Raw genomic sequence first — 21,997 nt, 5'->3', positions numbered from 1 at the left:
GAATCTCCCGCCAATTTCTTGGGGTTAAGCTTTATTTTATGATTAGATCGCGCTCCTAAAATTTCAGGAAAAATGTCCAGGACCATGTGCACGCTGGGCACCATGGTCCCGACAACTTTTCACCAAATTTTTAGGGTCGTCGGATATGATGATTTTAGAGCAAATCCCGAAGTTACAGCTGATTTCGAGATGTTTTGACCCCCGAAATCAAGCCCCCACGTTCAAAATAGGACCTAATTAGGGTTTTTGATTAAATGATGTATTGGAAGAATAAAATGAAAGGGGCACACTTTAATGAAAAGGGCCCAACTTTATGATATGGGAGATGATAGAATAGAACCCTAGACCTAATTAATTTAATTAATTAAGTGCTAAAGGGGAAATGCAATGCAAAATGAAAAATGCGCCAAGGCAGGTGCTAAACTAGGTGTGAAATTGTACCACCTTAGCAAGTGCGTACAATTTACGACGCTACAGATGCTTTTAAGACTGTTTAAATATTTAGCTTCTCATGCTTATGTAATCATTAATGTTCTCTTTGAAGACTGCTATGTCTTGATTCTTCACCTATTTGTTTCTTTGATTGTTGGTCTAATCTATCATTCATGATTGTTTCCTTGATTGAAAATCCAACAAATCATCATGAATTTTTGTTTAGACTACTTCATTTTATTTACTGTATGAAACTTTAAGGTCTTTACCTTGTTTATAAATTCTTTGTCTTTTCATTTTGGACTGATTGATCTTGTAAATTTTTATTATGTTCTCTATTAGAAGCTTGGTTTACTGTAACTATACTATCCAAAGAATTTTACCTTTGTTTCTCATTATGACAGCTACATCATTCATCCCTGTTACACATGAATATAATGGCTAAGAAAGATATCATCACCTTGTTCATTTCTATTTTGTCTCTATTACCACCATATTGGAATTATGGGTGTATTTTTTGCTGGTATTACCCATAGCTGCTCATTGTGTTTTAAGTATTTGACTAGTGATTGAGATTCTTTACCTATAGGTGCCACTGTTAAAGAATTCTTTTCCCATGGGGCTGCTCAAATGGTTTCTTATGCATTGATACTTATATCATTGTCTTGGCTGAATACACCATGTTTCTGAGTTATGATTCCTATCACTATCTTAATAAGTTGTTTAGACAATCATCTCCATTTTGCAATGAACTTTATATCACCTCATATGACTGTTATCATACTTTTTTGATATTCATCTATAAGTTTTGAGTTTAAATTGTATTTTGGCTGCTATCTTAATGTTTGAACCATGATAGTTTTAGTGTCCATCCTTGACTAGACCTTTGTTTCATGCATGATAGACTTGATTAGACTCTTCACGATTCTATGTGTGTTTCAATTACTTATTTATGATGTTGGACATTATGTGGACTTATGTCATTTTAATGATTATATGAAGTTTGATACCAACATTATTGATCATATGGTTAGATGGATATATGTGTTTGATGGATTTTATATGTATACATATGCTTGGTCATTTTACATGCCTCACTGTAGTGATGGATTATACATTGATGATAATTTAGATGTGCTAACCCTATTTTATTGATGTATATGATGAGATGTTTGTATGAAGTGTTTGATCATTTTTTGACTGTCTTCGTGGAAGAGACAACACCACATCACTCATTGAGAGCAAGATGTGTCATTGTGAATCTCTATCACTTTCTTGCCTTACATGTATACGTATAGATGTATTGTTATTTTGTGGTTGTAGGATTTACAGGTACCCGACACTGATTCCACCTGGCTCCATAGGTCTAAGCATGTCTATACTCCCAATGGTATATGTGGTTTGGAGATGACATAAGTCCCCCTCACATACTCTAGGCCTAAGTTGATTATTGTGAGTCATTAGTGTCTTAGCGTAGTTTGCCATGTCAGTCAGTCAATTTTCTCTTATTGGTTTCGTGAGTATGTAGTATGTGATGGTTTATTTAATTATGTGATTAAATTATGTTTATATTAATTATTTGATCTTTGATGTGTGGTTCTATAGCTAATAATGTCTAATTTAATATATTAAATTATTGGCTTTTGATTATTTAATTATTTGATGATTGACGTTTATTTATTTTATGTTGTTTAAGATCTATTTAATATTTATTGTTTAATCCTTATTTGAGGTTTGATCATTTATTTATTGTTAATAGTTTAATTAATTTATTTAGTTTTTAATGTTTAATTGCATTATGAGTTTTGATTTATTTAATGGTTAATTCCCATTTAGACTATTTAATTTATAGTCTATGCCTTATTTATATAGTTTTATTTAAATGTATTTGAGGAATAAATACTTTGGAATACATAAATGTCCCCACTTATATGGATAACATGTTTTATATTTATTTCATCTACCTTTTATTCTCATTGGGTGAATTTAAAATGGGAGATAAAATTATAATATAAGATGGTAGGTAAAATATACTCCATAATGGATTATTTTGATTGGTTGGAAATGTGGCTAAGGTTTTTGGATTATCTTATGACTTTTTATTTGGTTTTCGAGTTTATTCTCAGGTTCTTCTCTTGGAATTTTTCTGCAACTTTTGATTTTGGGAGATTGGTTTGGATTTCTGGAGCTTTTGCTGGTTTGGCTTTTGGTTTTGAGAGCTCTACTTCAACCTTGTTCCATCACACAGGGTGCAGGTTGGAGCCCTTTTTGCCTTTACTTTTTACTTTTTGGTTTATTCTATATGCTCCATGTCTACAAATGTCCTCCGAGAGCTGGGTAGAAAATATTTCATTTTTTAAAGTTTAATATAGTTTTTCAGAAAAATATTTGGGGATATAACTATATATTATATGGCTATTCACATAGTTTTTTTATGGAAAATATAATGCTTTCTCTGTGTTGTCACATTCATGACATTCTCTTTGGTTTTGGCTGGGAGATTGATTGTGTTTCTTTCTTGCACTATGATTTACCTTGTTGGATGTATGTATCATTTTCACTACCCAAATTTATGTTGTTGGGTATTTTAGGAGCTCTATGTGAAACTCTCCATTTGGCCATGACGTACAAGAGCTCTCACATAGATCCTTCTTCAATAATTATGCATTATTTTTTATTGTGTTATGAGTCCTTTGGAGTTGTCATATGTTCTGTCTCATTTGCGTTTATTATTTGTCCATTCTAGACTCATGAAGAGTCTCTGCAAGTGTATTCTGGGTCTCACAACTATGAGGCAAGTTTTGTAAAATCTTTGCCTATAGTCTATCAATCTTTATTTTTATTTTATCCACTTGTTCCTAAGGTTCGGGCGACCCTTTTTATATAGTTATTAAATTTTATTGCTTAGAGTTTGATTTCATATTTTTTTTGCTGTAATTTCTGGAGTGTTGGAGTCATTTTTGAACAAATGTGTGAAAACAATGAATGCGCGACCAAATTGTGTGTATGCACGACCAAATTGTGTGTATGCACAACCAAACCATGTGTGTGTGTGACCAAATTGTCTATATGTGTGACCAAGTTGTGTGTATGAATGACCAAACTGTGTGTATGCATGACCAAACCATGTGCATGTGTGACCAAACTATGTGTATGCGCGACCAAACTGTGTGTATGTGCCACCCTGTATGGTTTATGTGTTTTTCATAGTTTTTCTTAATTTGACATTATTTTTTCGATTGAATCTTGAACCAAAGGCTTGTTCTCAGTCTACAAATGATTTCTAGATTTGAATTGATTGTTTTTGAGCCTTGTTATGGATTTCTTGATGTTTTGATATCTCTTATGCTTTATGTTTTTGAATTAATTTTCCTCTATGTTGATGTGCCATGTGAGGGAGATGCTTATGTTTCTATTCTTAATCCAGCATGTCAGTAGGCCTCATTGTATCTTAATTACATGTTTTATGATAGAGTTTTCATGGCCTTTTTGTAGCCCTTATTATGTCAAATGACTCCAAGAGGCTCATTTTGTGTATTTGATGCTTTAGACATTTGTACGAGCATATGTATCTATGGATGTTATTGGCTACATGTAGATGTGTATACTCTCTATAGTGTCATAAAATTGCAAACCTTGCAATTTGTGACCATATTAGGGTCTTCACGTTGGTGATTTGAATCCCCAAGCCTGATTAGAGACCCGAGACTTGCTCATCCCTAGAAACTGTACTTTTTCTGCCCTCCGCACTGCCTGAACCAGCTTCTTGTCCCGAGACAAGGATAGGACAGGGGCATGGCACCCCTGTGCCCCCTAGGAAAGGGATGTGGAACCCCTTTCCTCCTATTACAGGGGTGTGGTGCCCTTGTCCTTGCCCTATTTAGGGGTCCCCTTTGTCCTATCTTTGCATTGGACATTTCATAAGGCGGGAAAACTTTCCCTGTGTTAGCCCGTGACAAAAAAATAGACAATTAACCCTAATTGATAAGTATATAAGTCACATTCTCCCTCCCATTTACATAAGTTGGATAAATGGGAATACATGAGATCACGCATTTAAGAATTCAAGAGCATTCAGGCATTCAAGAGCATTCATACATTCAAGCGTTCCTTTCTAGCATTGAGCATTCTCAAGTCTCCCTTCAAGGCTAGGTGTTGCATTCAAGTCAAGGATTCAACCATTAAAGAGGAGATCCCTTTCAACATTCAATTCAATACAAGTGAATCTATGTACATTCTATCTACAACCTCTCTTGAGGTGAATTACATTTTAGTCTTTCATTTACATTTACTTGCAAGTACTTTCTTTTGTCATTTGGTTAATTCCAAAACTGGGGTTTGACCTAAAGGCAAACCCCCAATCCCAAACCCTTTTCTTCTCTTTTCTGTGTGTAGGTTGTAGGTGCACAACTATGTTTGCAAATTCAGACTCCATTTGTAGAGGCGGAAAAACCCTTTTTGTTTTGCAGATTTTTCAGAGGACCGTGGACACTTTCAGCACGATCTTGATAATTTTTTCTCAAATTCACAAGGTGGCTTCATCTTGACATATTATATCCAGATCCAGGTGCACAACTTCAACTCACGGTTCTATCTTGATTTATAATCACTTCTTTGCTACTTTTACACTTGGTCTCATAACACATAATTCAATCATTTTCCATTTCTAAAAGAGGGGTTAGATTGTCATTTCTATCTCATTATCAATTCATTTAGTATTCAATATCTTCCCTAAGAGATTGAATCTATTTAATTTCCCCCCTCTTTTAAATGTAATGGGGATAAAGTGTTTAAAGGGAAATCCATAGTGAAACTTTCATCTCTCCTTGGAGGGAATAAAATCTTTCCTCTTGATCTCTCCATCATTCACCTTTTTCTCCATTACATTTGGGTGAACCCGATGTCTTGCATGCTTTATTATGAAAATAATTGCATATTTTTCATTTACAAGTTTAAGTTTTCTACAAACTTAGTGGTTAGTTCAATAAAAACCCTAGTTATTGCCTTAGATCTGAAAAATTGCTTTGTTTGTCAAATTCAGTTTCTTCATTGTCCAAATCAATTTGCAAATCAAAGTCACAAAATTAAGAGGTTAATTGTCAAAACCCTAATTTTCAAAAAGCATCTTGAAATTGTGTAAAAATTGAATTCCCATTTAATTTTCAGATTTGTGAATCTTTTTAGACTTATCTTCTATCCTACAATTCAAATTTTCAATTTCCCTCCTTTTTCAAAATTCAAAGTTTCAAAAATTAAGTGGTTAGGTCCTAAAACCCTAATTTTCAAATTTAATTGGATTTTGTGCAAATTTCAATCAATTTCAGTTTTATAAACCTTTTTTAAGGTGTCCCTATCCATTAGGTTTGACCCTTTTGAAATCTTCAATTCAATTCCTCTTTTTTCTCAAAACCCTAATAGGGTCCTATTTTCACATTCAAACCTTCATTTCGCCTATCTAGAGATTGTAAAATCTGCCAATTTTTCGGGGTTAGTTTTAAAATCATTGTAACTTTTATCCCTAAAAATTTCAAAAAAAGTTGGTTGGACCGTGTGCGCTTTCAACATGGTTCCTAGTGTTTTTCCCAAAATTTTGGGAGACTCTTATGACCGTATTTAATAGCTTAAATCCAAAAAAGTTAGGGCAACAATTTGTTTTTAAACTACACTATAATACTTGATGTTCTAAGTTCAAAAGGTGAGATGACTTAATTAGTTTCACTAAAGGATAACTTGAGTGTCATTAAGAATGGGTTTCTAAAGTGAGCGATAATTTATTTAATTTAATTAGGAGACTTAGGACTAAATTCCCAACTCCTAAGTGGTGTAATAAACAAATTAGATTTTAACATACTTAACAATTATGATAATTACCATCATCTAAACTGAATAATTTAATCCTATAAGGTCTACACAACCTTTATAATTAATTAATTCGCCCAAATAAATTCTCCAATTATGATTATATTATGTGTTAATATTATTCCCTTAAAGAATTTAATTAAACTCACAACCCATTAACTTAACATTAATACAAATTAAATATATTAATATTAATTATTGAACTAAGCAAGGGAGTATAAAGTTTCAAATCCTCAAATAAATTTTAATCCAATAGTCTACTATCTTATTTAATACAATTTTAATCTTACTTGAACTAAAACTAGTTTCACTATTTTAATTAATCATTTAAAGTTACTTAATATAAGTCAAGTAATGTTTTTACAACATTAATATTTAATTAGATCTATCAATAGAAAATAGTCTATTTGTTATTTATTATTAATAAAATTCCTTGTATTAATATTAATTAAATTAACAAGGGTATTGATTTCCCCAAATTAATATTCCTCCAATATATATACGTGTACACAGTGTTAGAGTAATTGGGTATTTACTTGATTAATTAAACAATATTTGTTTAATTCTTTAAGTTTCCTATTATCTTTTTACACTTAAGCTTACATTAGGTGCATAATAATTAATTCTTTTATTAGTTATTATGTGCAAGCCTAGGTTTTCCCTTTTAGGGTTTCTTGACCTATTAGAGGTTATTTTTCTTTTCTTTGTATCATTATGACATTACACATTTTGGTGAATATTGAGCTCTCATCTTTTGAGCATATTTTTCTGTGTTTTTGTCTTTTAGATTATTTGCTTCCTTGTTTCTCCTTGTAACAAATTATTCAGCTTGCAGAAGTTCTTCAGGCTCCTGTGGTGTTGTATTTTCACAACTCCAACATGGTATCAGAGCACAGATCTACAGCTATCTATTCTTATTTTTGAGAAATTTTGCATTGGAAGCAGATCTGGGGTTTCAGGTAGTTTTTTTTGTGTTCTTAGGGATAGGCCTCTTTTTCTGAGCACTTTGGGCCTAAATGAACCTCACCATCGTGCTCAGAAGGCCCCAAACCCTCTATAGTCATATAAATTTTGTCTATTTTTGACTCCTGAGCATCTGGGGGTATTTTTTCTCCAAAACCAGGTCGTACGGCTTTAGCACGCAAATCGAGAAAAAACAAATTTTTTTGCTTGTTTACGACATGCAGGCCAGATTTTTGACTTGAAAAAATAAATTAAAAAAAAACAATCAGAAATAAAAAAAAAAACAAGTGGAAAAAAACAACCAAGCAAAGTTTTTTTTTAAATTTTTTTTGGGTTGTGTTTGTAGCAGGGTACCATAGAGCTGACAGTTCAGCTGCCACACGGCGACCGGACCTGTCCATCCGGCCCCCCTGCCGGCCCCCGCTGCTCCTCCCGCCTCCCAGCCACAACACCGCTCCCTGCTCCAGTCAGCCCGACCTCCTCCTCCATAGCCCGTCGCTCCGCTGCCCCTCCTCGGAGTGCCGCTGGAGCGCCACCTCCTCTTGGTTCCTCCACTAGACCACCACCCTCTAGCCTTTTTGAGGGGGGGTTCATTTTTTGGTCATATCTTGGGCATCTAGAGTCATTTTTTGGAAAACAAATAGGTGTCGAAAAGCTAGTTCCGAGCTGGACATTGTGGTGTTGGATATTTGTTTTGAATCTACAGTTTGACTGTACTTTTTTCTAGTTAAAGTTGGGCCTCTTTTATGCACTTTTGGGGTCGTAGAATGGGCAAACAAACTCTATTTTTTGATAACGAATAGGCGTTGGAAAGCCCTTAGCATGCTCTATTCAGATTTGTGATATTTGTTCTCATAATTTTCATCAGGTACATGAGATATTAATTTGAAGTTTGTTTGCTTATGCACTACTTCCTTCTCATCAGTATGAACTAGGGTTTGGGTTTATCTATTATGGGGGGTGTTTTTTCTCTCTTTTTCTTTCATTTATATCAGAAATACAGAACACCAAAAATCTCAAAAAAACAAACCCTTCTGCATCTTCTGTCTATTCTGAAAGATCACATAATAAAAAAAACCAGCAAGTAGGTGCAGGTGCAGAGTTTTGTTCTCATGGAAGATCCTCCAGTTGAGTTGTTGACTTCACACAACTATCACACCTGGAAGCCCCGCATCATGAGGCTTCTCAGGGCACGACGTTTGTGGTCTTGTTTGGATGAGGTTCAGCCTATATTGCAGCGTCCTTATGAGCTTCTTTAACACAGGAACAAGATGGATGAGGCCATGGGTTTTCTCTCCTTGCATGTCTCTGATAGTCTTTTGTTTCACCTTGATGAGTTTCTCACTCCTCGGGCTATGTGGTTGAAGTTTGAGTCTCTCTTTGGGAGGGTCAATGAGATTTAGGTATTGCAGATTGAGGTAGAGTTGGTTTCTTTGTCCCCTGATTCCTTTCCCACCATTGAGGATTTTTTGAACAAGTTCAAGACTACCAGATCTATTCGTCAAGGATGTGGAAAGATCAAGAAAGATACAGAGTGCATTCACTTGATTCTTTCAAAGCTTTGGGGTCATTTTTAGTTTTTTGCCTCTGCTTTCTACTCCACCATGGATGGCTTGGGTGCTCATTTCAACATGCCTACCTTTGATGTCTTTTGTGAGCATTTGTCTCGTGAGCAGTCTCATCTTTCTCAGTTGGATATGCTTTCGGTATCCAAGAACAAATCCTTGGCTGCTCAGTCCTATAAAGAGAAGCAAAAGTAGAAACTGAAGCCAAAGAAGCCTTCTATAGGCAGTGAGAATCCCTCCAAGCCTGCTCCTAAGTCTGAGTCTAAACCACCATTTCCTCCTAAGCATGGGAAATCTTCACAGTTTTTGTGAGTCTTCCTCCAAGACTAAGAAGAAATCAGGAGATACTTGTAGTTTTTGTGGCAAGGAAGGACATCCTGTTTCCAGGTGTTGGAAATGTTTAGAGGCTTTAGAGGAAGCCATGCAACAACATCACATCTCCTCATCTCAGGCATCTTCTCCTTCCACAGGGAAAGGTCATGCTCTCATTGCTCGAGCTTTGACCTATGGGTCCACATGGATACTTGATTCTGGTGCTTCTCACCATATGAATCACACTCAGTAGTTGGTTACTTCTCTTTCCTCTTGTGGTACTTCACATATTACAGTGGGTGACTCAGTTCAACTTTCAATCTTGGGTTCAGGTTCTATCTCTTTGGATGGGGGTACTCTACAGGATGTTCTGGTTATCCTTGACATCTCGATGAACCTCCTGTCCATTTATCAGATTTGCCACTCTGGCTCTGGTAAGACAGTTGAGTTCTCACCACATGATGTGGTTATTCAGGACCTCCATGACTCTGATTTGGTTGTGGCTACTAGGAGTGTGGATACTACATCTCATCTGTATAGATTTGATGGATTTGAGCCCTCTGTGGGTGCTAGTTTGTCTCTTATAGAATATGCAGATTCAATGAGTAAGCTTTGGCATGAGCGCTCAGGCCATGTCAATTATAAATATCTTCAGCAGATGAGTACACAGGCACTTGTTCTTGGGCTCCCACAGATTTTCTGCACTGATGGTGTTTGTCATGGTTGTGTGCTTGGCAAGCATCACATAGATCCTTTTCGAATTGAGGAGCCCCTCATGCTTTGGCACCCTTGGAGTTGACTCACAGTGATCTCATGTCATTTCCCACTCCTTTTTCTCGGGCCAAGTATGTGCTCACTTTTATTGATGACTTCTCCAGACGCACATGGGTGTAATTTCTTAAGTACAAGTCTGATGTCTTTGATTCATTTTGAATCTTCAAGACATTTATAGAGAAGCAGTCAGGTTGTTCTATTCGGTAGATACATACAGATAATGGGGGGAGTATGTGAATCAAGCTTTCAAAGATTTTTGCACTAAGCATGGTTTGCAGCATTAGTTTACTGTTCCCCACACCCCTCAATGGAATGGTGTCGCTAAGCGCAAGAACATAACTTTACAGGAGATGGCGAATTTTATGATTCATTCCAGGTCCATGGATTCATCTTTTTGGGCCGAGTCAGTCAATTGTGCCAACTATATTCAGAATCGCATGCCTCAAAAGGCTATTCGACATATGACTCCTGAGGAGGCTTGGTCTCACGACAAGCCTAATGTTTCTTTTTTCTGAGTATCTGGTAGTGAGGCATGGGCTTTTATCCCTGATGCACAAAGGAAAGCCATGGAGCATGTTGTTCTCAAATTTTGATTCCCTTCTCTCCTCCCTGTTAGGAATACAATAAACTATTTTCATATGAAGAGGACACTAAGGAAGAACAAAACTCCAGAAAAACATATAACAAGGTTTTAACAAAACCTTCTACACTTTGAACTTATCCAAAGTTCAGGTGGGTATACCTTCTGTGAAAACTTTCACACTTTTAAAATTTGAGATCCATAGTAAACCAATGCTAGAAACCTATGGACTTCATCACCTTAATAGAACTGAAACATTAATTGAAAAGATTATACTCATTTTCAGTATTGATCTCCAAGAGAAATAGAAAGAAAACCACAAATGGATACCAATGCCTTATTCGGGCTACAGAGTCACCCAAATCAAATTAGAATTCTAAAACTCAAGAATCGCATACATTTCACCACCTCGGCCTTAATTAACCCCATACATCCCTAACATATACATGAGTTTTATCCTCTTAAAACTAAAACTGTTTATCAAATTCAAAATGAGCAAACAATTGATTTACTGATAGAGATATTTCATGCATATTTAATTCCTCTCCCTTGAAGAGAAAAGCTAGAAACACATCCATATGATTACCTTACAATCCATGTTCAATCAAATAACCCTAGACTATTCAAATGAAACCAAGAAATTAACAAGTGGACACCAAAAGACAACACAGATTTAGGCTTGAAAATTATTGATCTGTATCTTTATATTCATTTTTTAAAATAATCTTACATGATTCAAAGTATTCTCTGTGATAGCTAAAAAAATAGATATATTTTTGCAGAGTTTCTTTACAAAGATTCTTGTGATCCCTTTTTCTATTAGTCCTGGTATCCATGTATAACATCATGGATGCATACAAGCAGACATTCCTAAGAAAAGTTTGTTACAAACCGCCATGTCCTCCAAGAAAAAATTACAAGTCTTTTTCAGTATCAACGACCTCTTTAGTTTGTTGCTCCTCTATAACATCTTCTAACTACTCTGGGATTCCTTCTTCTTGGACTGCATATTTCTTGGTCCACTCTTGGAACATGTCATTAGCAGGCCATGAGTAGCCAACAATTTTTTCCTTCAACTTAACCAACCTTTTCCAAGAGTTTATCACTTTATTAACCTCTGAATTCAAAAAGCCATAATGTGACTTTATCTTTTCTATTTCTTCAACTGTCTTGACAAATAGGGATGTGTCATATATATTAATGATTCCATTCACCCTTAGAGACAAGTTAGGTCCCAGCTCATCAAGCCATACCTGTTTGTCCTTCAACTGATTTTGGTTAACAAAACCCCTAGGAAATAATTCAAATTTAAGCTCAGAAAATTTTTTCCTATACAAGTTGGCTTTCCTCTCCACATTGGTTCTTCCTTCTGCTAACTTGGTCAGACCTTTTGCTAACTCACATGTGGATTTAATAAGAGCATCTTATCTTGCTTCATCATAGGATGCACACATAACTTCTAAATCCACTTCTCTTGGCATCCAGTTATCCAAAATTGGCTCTAGAATAGCCTTGTCTTCATTCAACTCATTCCAAATATCAAAAACCTTCTTCATGCAATTGTGCACCATGGAAGACCCTATTGTGTCAGCAAATCTCAAAATTGTGGCCTTTACATTTTCCTCATATTTGCTTGCAAACAGGTGTTGAGCCTGCTTTAACTTCTCCAATTCATGTTGAATGGTCTCAGCTAGCTGAAAACCAGGAGGCATGGGAGAAGGGGGAAATTCTATAATAGGATTGGTAGGTGGAGGTTGTGCAGGAGAAGAAGCTATCATTAGAGTAGAGGACTCACCTTGATGGTACTGTCCTGCCAATTGATGCTTCAATTCAGCAATGATGTTATCTCCGTTAGCTATTCCTCCTTTGGCCTCATTATAAGCCTCCAAGACTATTTCTAATTTCAACTAGAGATTAGCTTTTTCCTTTGCCTCCTTTTCTGCCACTACTACATTGAATTTTGCAGTTTCTAAAACTCTGCTAGTAGCCTCTATCACCCCTATATCATGAACTCTTCTTACTATCATGCCTCCTAGAAAGCTAGATCCTGAGGTATCCTTCCTTTTTCTATTTTCATCCCTCTTTAGGGACCACATGACCAGAGAAGCATTATATTTTCTTAATGTCACTCCCTCCATAGGCTTGGTCTCTTTCGTAACTGCTTCAAGTATCAAGGCATCTACTATATCCCATTCAGGGAGGAGTAGAACACCAGCCTTTGACACCATTTCCCTTCCTGCTCCAGGAGTGATGGCTTTGAATTTAGCCATAATTTATTGTTTAACTTATTCCTCTACTAAGGTTGTATCTTTGTGAGGCTTCTCACTCATTCTCTTTTCACATCTCGCCTTGAATTGTTCAATATTTTGTTACCATATAAATTGCGAGAATGCCCCTATTGTGATAAAATTGCTGTCACCTAGGAACTCTTCACTAGCTTGCTTGACAAGCAGGTCTAACTCTTTACCTTTGAAATCCTCTTCAGTTAAGTTCATTTTGGCATTAGGTGGCTCCTCTGACATTCCCTCTTGTGTCTCTTCATAGGTGTAATCAATCTCTTCGAGGCTTCCTAACTGCAACAACTATTCTGCTATTGCCTGTTCATCTCCTATATAGATAGGGGATTGAGATGGAGAGTACAAAGATTCATCTGTTTGCACTACTTTCTCCACCGTCTGCCTTTTAGGGGATTCTTGGATGTCAATGATATCTTCAATTGTTCTCTTCCCTCTTGAAGTAGAGGGCTCACCTATTACTGGCATCAATACACTATATTTTGACCTTTTGTGCATCACATAATCACCGGGAGGGATGGTTTTAGCAAAGGCAGGATTAGCTAGAACTAACTTAGCCTTGTCAGGGTTATCTCTTATTATATCCTCCCTCTTCTCTTTTAGAGTTTGCATTAAATCTTCAAAGTAAAGAATTAAGAATTTGATCTTTTCCTCAAATGGGTTGAAGGTAGACAGAGGGTCATAACTACTATCAAATTGATGAATGAAATCCAGACCCTTTTTGTATGCCACCCACATTTCTTTCCTCAATTATTGCTCATCCAAACTGAATTCATTTCTAATTAGGTCCTCAAGGAAATGAATTTGGTGTGGCCTACCTTTGCATACTTCTCTTCTCTTGAACAAACCATTGAAAAAATCCTCAGGGTTAGCAAACCTGGTTACTATAGTAGACAACCTATATGGCTGAAAAAAGTCATCAAAGAATTTCCAACCACCTTTGGTGATCACGAATTGATGGGCCATGGTAAGAGTTGGGAAAATAGTCCCTTTACCCCTATTTGTCAGCTCTGCCTCTTGCACACCTCCAATTTGTCTTGGGACCTCTGCAATCCCTATTTTCAATGGGACTTGATAAGGCAATAAATATGGAGTTCCTCTAAAACCATAAACTTTGAAAACTGTAGAAACAGGGTACAAATACATATCACCCCAATTATGAAGAATCTTAACACCTTCAACAAACTCCTTAGGCCTGAGGAACTCTAAAAGAGCCTTTGGGATCCTAGGGTTCTGTGGGCATAGAAGAATCCTAAGCCTAGATGCAAAGCATCTATCAAATTTCAAATAACTGACATCCTCTCTATCCCAAGTTAAAATTTTGCTCCACAGTTGCACAAGCAACTCCTCACCTTCATTTTCTTTAATCAAATCCATTTGCTTAGCAAAATAATCAGATCCTTTGAACATAAATATGTGCATTAGAAGAGAATACCATCCAAAAGGTCTATCCACCTTACCATTTTTTATCCCTACAAGCCCTGCATGAATTGAATCAGTGAGGTAAGGTGCATAATCAAATGTCCTTGCTAGAGAGGGGTTTAGAATCTGTGCCATCATTAACATATAATGGGTTGGCATGGTTGTTTCAGAATCTTCCCCAAGGATCTGACATAGTGCCCAATACATGCCTTTGGCCCTTAAAGTGAACAAATTCAGGGAGAAGGGTTCCATGGTGCTAGGGCCCAATATAGTTAACCCTCCTATTTTAACAAAAAACTCCTTCAAAGGGCCACTCCTAAGGTGATCTTTCTGCACATCATAGACCTGGGCCAATGTTTCAAAATCAATAGGCTCTAATAAATTTGATGCCTCACTGAGCTTAAAAACATTCCCGAATTGATCATCATTGATTTCTATCAGGGCTCCTCCATTGACATTCCTCACACATCTAGCAACAGGATCATAATTGTGTGCGATCTGGGTTAGCAAGTCCACATCCACAAAAATGCCAGGGACTATGAGCTTCCCTACGTCTAGTTCCCATATGCTATTCATTGGGGCACTGGCATGTCTCTGACTGAATCCCACTTTAAAAAGACCCGGTCCTGAAATCCCTATTTGTGAATCCCTCAACCATCTACCCTTGTCATATAAACTGTCTCCAATCCTTAGACGGGGGGCTTTAGGAACTAATTCTTTGATTTTGGCCCAATATTTGAGGACATGGTCAATTGTTCTAGGAAGTCATCACATATATTCCTATCTTGTTAATTTACCTTTCTTGTGAACTCCCTTCTTGGTGCCATCTCGTTAATGCAATTATATCAATTAAGATTCAAATACAACCCTAATAAGGCAACCACACAATAAAGTACCAATTTTCAAACTGTAATTAGCAAGAAAGACACAAAAACCTGTTATGCTTTTAAAGAAATTCTCTCTCCACCAGCTCCTCTACAACAAACTTGTCGACATGTTGCCAATATTCAATTGATGTGGACCTTAATACGACAACTCAACATTGAATCAAGAAATTAATCTTGCATGCTCTAGCCATCAACTCAGAATTGAATTCACAAATTGAATTCAAAATGGGCTCCAACGGATCACCAGTTCTCTGATTATTTCCCTGTTTTGTTGTTTCACCATTTTGCAGAGTTTAAAACTCCTGCACCTTTCCTTTGTGAAGCAATGATGTTCATTGGATCCTTGGAAACTTGCACTGCCTTTACTCTTCCAGTCCTTCTACATTAGTAATGGGCCCCACCTTCTTTTCGCTACTTCGCGAACACTAAACCTTATCCACTTCAATCACACGAAACAATGCTGGCCATCCGATCATTTTCCACTTGCTTGATCTTTACCGCTTACGGTGACCGCCAGCCTTTTCTGCTAACCACGCACCACCATCACTGCTAGCGAACTTTGCTGCTTCATGAAAACTAACCAACCTTCACCTTTGGGCTGCAAAACAATGCTGGCCGCTGGATGCACCTCGAGATGTACACCATTTAATAGACTCAAACCTTTAAAGTGGGCCCCTGGCTTGGAAACCACTTGCTTTTACATCACCGGTGAATGGATTTTATGTGTCGGTCTCCTATTCACTCAAGAACTCCAACGGGATCCATTCTAAGATCACCAAATGTTCTATTTCACATGGGTTTCAACACCATCATTGGTTAAATCAAAGCTGGCCCCAAGCAATCCTTTGGAGCCACGTGCATCTGACAAATCATCATTTCCCTCACCCAAGCGACCCACCTATCCTGCCATCTCATCCACCATGTGATTGCCATCTCACTTTGCTACTTCATGAATGGTAATCTTTGTTTGATTTGGGGCTGCGAATCCATGTGGGCCATCCGATCAAATCCAAGTTGATCAGTCTTTAAAATCATGACTTGCCTATCTTTCAGACCTACCAACCCTTTCGCTATTTCGTGAACATTAAACCTCAGGAAACTCATCTTCGCGAAGCAATGACAATCGTTAGATCTTTGGGAACTGCTCGCCTGTTAATCTTTTCGTGACCACCTTTCCCGGGCCCTCCACTTTTTTGCTACTTCATGAAAGGTAAAACACGGACATCTTTCGGCTGCGAATCTACATGAGTTGTTGATCTTTCTCTGAACTAATCATCCTTTAACCAAATGAATTGCTTACCTCTGGGACCCGCCAACTCTTTCGCTATTTCGCAGATGGTAAGTCGCATGTATCTTGGGCTAGAAAAGCAACACAAGCCATTGGATCCGATACAAGATGCATTCCTTTTAGCTAACGAACAATCCTTTGGCTGGGCCCGCTTACCCCTTTCGCCACTTCATGAACGCTAAACTATAGGCATCTCTTCTTCATGAAGCCACGCACACTATAGGATAAACCTTGTCTTACACGATAGTTAAGAAGCCCGACAAATATTAAAACAAGACATAGGCAAAGGTGTAAAAAATTGAAAATATTTAAAAGACCGCCTAGGGAAAACCTATAGGGGGGACACTTTCATGACGGAGCGACCCTTCCACATAAGTGGAAAAAGTAATGCAAGAATAGAACATGAGGGTTTTTCAAAACATAGGAAGGGTTAAATCTTTCAAAAACCTTAAACCCTCTTTGACCCAAAAAACATTGAGGCAACAAGGCCATGTCAAACACAACTTCACAGATTTTAGCCAATTATGGGACAAGAATACCCAATTTTTAAAATAGTGATAACAACAACTCTAACTGGGGATGGTTGATTGCAAGATCAACACAAGAATTCAAAAACTCTGGAGAATAGACCACACACAAGCCCAAAAAACAACCAATAGAAACAAACCAAAATATATACAAACAAAGACCTACTATGCATGGACTTAAGAGAAGTAATGTTTTAGGAACTGTCCATGCACTGGAAATTCCTATACCTCACCATTCATTTTCTACATAAAATATGAATCCTTTCCATTAAGATCATAAACCACAGAGGGGCCTATCCATAGTGACTCAATTTTTTTGTGTTTTCCTTTATCTTTCCCTTTTGCATTCCATTGAAGCACCATGTCAACAATTTGAAACTTTCTTAACAAGGTTATTTTGTCAAACAAATATTTGGACTGCAACTGGATCTTCAAATTCCTCTTATGGGCCAAAGTTCTAATTTCTTCCACCTCCACCATCTGAATCATTCTATCTTCCATAGGTTCAGATAACTCCATGTCTTCAGCTTGCAAGAACTTGTATACTGGAAGAAGATTATTGACTGACACCCTAGATTGTGTGCCATAGACCAATTCAAAAGGTGAAACCCCAATTGCTTTCTTAACAGTAACCCTATATGCCCATAGGGGCAACTTTAGCTTTTGGTCCCAAGACCTTTTGTTCTCCTCCAGGTTTTTCTTAATAATGTTCAAAAGGCTCTTATTGTTGGATTCAGCTTGCCCATTACCCTGAGGATGATATGGTGAAGAGTAGGACATAACTATTCCATGGCTAGTGCAAAATTCAATGAACTCCTCTGACTTGAAGCTCATGGCATTATCCATCACCATTTTCATAGGAACACCAAATCTGGTTATGACATTACTCATCAGGAAGTCAATAACAACTTTACTTGTGGCTCTCCTAGTGGGTATAGCTTCAATCCACTTGGTGAAATAATTAGTGGCTACTATAATCCACCTATGACCTCTTCCTGATTTCTCAACTATTTCTCCAATAAAATCAATGCCCCATTGGACAAAAGGGGCTTCCACTGTGACTGGGTTGAGGGGTAAAGCTCCCTCATACTTCAATTTGGATGACAATTTCTGGCATGGGTCACATCTCTGGACATGTTCATGGGTATCTTTAAACAAAGTAGGCCAATAATATCCAGCCCGAACTATCTTATCAGTAGTTGTTTTGGTAGAGTAGTGACCTCCACCTACTCCATCATGCATTTCAGTTAACATCTTTCTAGCCTGGGATTTATCCAAACACATCAGTAATGCCCCATCTCTATTCTGCTAATATAGATCACCCTGAATAAGGATATATTTTTGAGATTTAAGTCTCAGTCTCCTTCTTTGGTTGTGGGTCATTCCCTTTGAATATGTTGCATTCCTTAAAAAATGCACTATCTCTAAGTACCAGGGTTGTGTCTCAATACTTGTGGCCAAGATGTTCTCAACTTCAACATTATTCACTTCAACGTCAAGAAGGCTTGATTCAACCATCAACTTAGCAAGGCCTAAACCTCTCATCAATTTAGTGATCTTAATCTCTAAATCAAACTCCTGCATTCTGGTTATCCATCTACATCGTTTACCAGTGACCTCAGACTGAGATAAAATATCTTTAACAACTGCATGTGGGACATAAGAATTTACTTGTGCATTTACAAGATATGGCCTAAATTCTTTAACATCCTTGACCAAAGCATATGCTTGCTTCTCCATGATTTCATATTTTAACTCTGCGACCTGTAAAGATTTTCTAAAAAAAGCTATAGGATGATCATATCCTTCATTATCCTTTTGTAGGAGAACTGCAGCCACTGTATGATATGAATCAAAAGAAAATAGAGAGAAAGGCTTATTGTGATCAGGGGAATTCAACACTGGTGCCTCCTGAATAGCCTTTTTTATTTCATCAAAAGCCTTTTAAGCTTCTTCATCCCAGCAAAATCTTGTATCCTTCTTAATCAATCTAACAATGGGCTTGACTATCTCTGCGAAATTGGCAATAAATCTTCTAACAAAATTTACCTTGCCCAAGAAAGATTGGATGCCTTTAAAACTCTTTGTCTTAGGTACATTGTTTAAAGATTCAATTCTTTGAGGGTCTATTCTAAGCCCTTCCTTGGAGACAATATGCCCAAGCAACTTCCCTTCAGTGACAACAAAATGACACTTTTTCAGATTTAAGGAGACACCAAATTCCAGATCTTTTTTGAAAACCTTTTCCAAGTGCCCACAGTGGTCATCCGCCCTTTTGGAGAAACATGTTAAATCATCTTGATACACTACAATGATAATGTTAATGAATTCCTTGAAAGCTACATCTATTGCTCTCTGAAAAGTAGCTCCATCATTTTTCAATCCAAAAGGCATTCTTACATATAGATATGTTCCCCAAGGGGTGGTAAAAGCAGTCTTGAATTGTTTAGATTCTTTCACTAACACCTGGTTATATCCTAAGAACCTATCCATCATAGACAATAGGTCACAACTAATTACTCTCTGCAACATTGCTTCCATATTAGGAGAAGAGTAATTGTCTTTCAAAGAAGCAACATTTAGGTTCCTAAAATCAACACAGAGTCTTATATCCCCATTCTTCTTCCTAATTGGGACCAAATTAGACACCCATGATGAATGCCTTATAGGCTTAATGATCCCCCCTTCCCTTAACTTGGTTAATTCTTGCTGCATTTTAGATTCCAACAAGGGGTTGATAGGTCTTTGTTTCTTTCTAAAAGGCTTAGCATCTGGAAGCAAAGGGACTTCATGCTGAAATAGATTTTGTCTATATGCCTTCAGATCTTCATAAGACCAAGCAAAAACATGCTTATATTTCTTCAATAATTTAATAAGGTTAACTCTGACATGAGGAGACATATTTTTTCCAATATACACCAACTTGGGAGATGATTTTGTCCCTGAGTTCACTTCCTCTAATTCATCTAACTTGGTGGTTGACTGTTGATGCAAATGACTATCACTGTAATTGAACATACTTTCCAGATCTACTAACCCTTTAGGTATTTCATTAGTTTCCAACTGAACCATGTCATTTCCAAACATAGTTTCTCTAGTTTCAACCACTTCTACCAATTCATTGCAATCAATTTTTTGTCCATCATAGTCATCAATGCATTGTATGAATCTGAGAATGTCTTCATCATCAGCAAACACTTGCCAATTATACACATTATCAGGAATGGTCGGCCTAGCTTTTATCTCAATTATGGATAGACTGGTTAGTGTTATATCATCATTTTTTAATGCAACATTTTCTAAGAAATCAACCATGATATTCTTTGGTCTTTCTATCCAATTAATAGAATGCACTAAAATGTTCAATCACATCCCAAACTGCATGTTTGTATCTTTTCAAATGATCATTTTTAGATGCATACTTAGATCTAACCTGAGAAACAACCAACTTTGAATCCCCTAGTACTCTTAGCAACTGAATCCCATGCCTTTTTGCAACTTCAAGCCCCAATAAAAAGGCTTCATATTCAATAGTGTTGTTTGTACACTAAAAGGCTAACAAAAGGATATATTTGAAGGTTATACCTGATGGGGACACAAAAAGAACTCTTGCTCTAGATCCTTCTTTAGAGAAAGCTCCATCAAAATACATGTGCCATAAACCATGTTGTTGAGATTCCAATTCAATCACAATAGACTCAATATTTTTCAATTGAGGCAAAATCGGTTGTATTCTAAAATTGTCAAGATCCACATCAATCATACAGTTTAACATACTAGGGTCTATCTTCTCAATTACCCTAGGGGCACGTGGTTCTCTATACAACTTAACTTGGCTCCCATTGATGGGGATTGTAGCATATGATAGATCCAACTAAACATTTCCACCTACTGCTGCAGCCCATTGTCTAGATAAAAGCATGCCATAGTGAGGTTTTGTGTCAGTTACTATGACATCCATCTAATATGTTGCTTCAGGGAATGCTGCTATTTTTACTTCCACATCTTTCATTGTCCCTATCACTGGCACTTCTCTGTTGTCCATAGCATAACACTTCCCATACACTATACTTATTGAAAACCCTAATTCTTTCATGACACCATATGGCATCACATTTGCAGCTGTACCAGAATCTATCATATAGTTCTTAATTAGCCGGTTATTAACTAATAAAGTAACATAGAAAGGATCAATCTGTGAAGGCTCTTGTGTAATAATTGTTCCAACATATACCTCTGGGGTTTGCAACTCATGATCCTTTTCATCCTTGATTGAACCTGAAGGCAAAGCTGTTCTACTGTCAGATATCTTAGAAAATAAAGATAAAGCAACTTCTCTATGTTCCTTTATTTTCAATAATTCTATCAAAGGGACTATGACTTTCATCTGGGTAATATCTTGAGTTATATCAAAAGTGGAACTACTAATCAACTCAGTATTAGTTTTAACTTTCTAAGTCTTAGGTTGACTTGCCTTCTTAATAGTGGCAGTTCCTTGTACATCAGCAATAACATCATTACCCATACCTTTGGCTATATCTTTCAATTGGTTATTCTTTTTTTGATCATCTTGAGGCAAAGTGCTACTACTTGTTGGTTTCTTCTGGCATACTTCTTTTATGAACATTGAGCCAGGTTCACCTTGATCCCCATCCTTCTTACTACTTCTCAAGTTGTAATTATGCTTGGCTTTGGCTATGGTAGCTTTAGTAATATTTCTTACTTCTTCATCATTGGATCTTTGGAGATGAACTTCTTCATCTTCAATAGTCACCACATTCAAAGTGGGATGCCAATCAAGTGTCAACTATCCTTGGTAAGATCTATTACTATTTAGCACATCACATTCACTAAATTCATTCTGTAATGACTCATCATCACTTTCAATAATAGTCTCAAACATATTAATATCAGACTCAACCTCTTTTCTCATGGATTCTTTGAGGGCTTGAGATACAACACATTGATGAGGAGAATGTGGTCCATCACAAGCCATGTACCAAGGAGTATTCTCCATATTATGAATATTCCCTCCTTTCAAAGGATCTGGGGTATCTTGGTTCTGAGTGTTTTTTGGCTTCTCATTTTGAGGTT

This window comes from Cryptomeria japonica, chromosome 2, assembly GCF_030272615.1.
Source record: "Cryptomeria japonica chromosome 2, Sugi_1.0, whole genome shotgun sequence".
In the NCBI taxonomy this organism is placed as follows: Eukaryota; Viridiplantae; Streptophyta; class Pinopsida; order Cupressales; family Cupressaceae; genus Cryptomeria; species Cryptomeria japonica.
This window is presented reverse-complemented; position numbering follows the sequence as displayed.